This window comes from Pipistrellus kuhlii, unplaced genomic scaffold (genome assembly GCF_014108245.1).
Source record: "Pipistrellus kuhlii isolate mPipKuh1 unplaced genomic scaffold, mPipKuh1.p scaffold_m20_p_3, whole genome shotgun sequence".
In the NCBI taxonomy this organism is placed as follows: Eukaryota; Metazoa; Chordata; class Mammalia; order Chiroptera; family Vespertilionidae; genus Pipistrellus; species Pipistrellus kuhlii.
In genome coordinates, this window is record NW_023425529.1 from 148,376,772 (window position 1) to 148,377,613 (window position 842).

The window sequence follows — 842 nt, forward strand, 5'->3', positions numbered from 1 at the left end:
TTAAACTGCAGCTTTCTGGCAAAACTGCACAAATGGCATACCTATGTTATCTGGCCTTCCCTTTCATTTCCTGTTATACTTAATAACAGGTTATTGTAATGGTATCAGTAGCAGCAAAATGGGCTGTGATGGAGATCCCATCCATGGTACAGCACCCAACAAAACTGCATGCAGGGAGTGGCAGTTCCCAAAAGGAAAATATTCTGAGCAGATGAGTAATAGATGTCAAGTCTGAACAGCATCAACTTTCCCCCTTTACCACCCATTCGGTGGCCTGGCCTTTGAGAAAGATATCCTGCTGCTTTTCTTCAAGATCTGAAGATAAAGACAAGGCAGAGGAAAGAATATCACCTTTATATTCCTTTGAATAATCTGAATATCCTTCTCTTAGGGAGATTCTTTCCCCCCTCACCCAAAGCTTTTCCATCTAGAGTCTGGGATCATAGCTTCCTTCATCCAGATTTAGGGTCCTACAGTATGTCCTTAAGTATTTTCTTTCTTTTGGGTATAATTGTTTTTGCTCTGCCCTAGTTTTCCAGGAAAGAACCTTCATAACAAATTCAGTATTTTGTTAAGATGGGTGAACCAAGGCATTTAGGCATATTAGGCTGCCCTTTGAGATTAATCATAGAGGTGACAGCAATAGAGCTAATGGAACAACAGGAGAAGATTTGATCAGAACAAAACACCCTGGGGAATGCCAAAGATAACTTGGGGGCAAGACAATATCAGCTTAACTGCTGTTAGGACATAGAATCAGTCCCCTACGAAGGCATTCTGTGCTCGCTAAACTTGAAAGACTCTAGGAACTAAATGTACCCCAAGGTGGTAAAATATCCTTT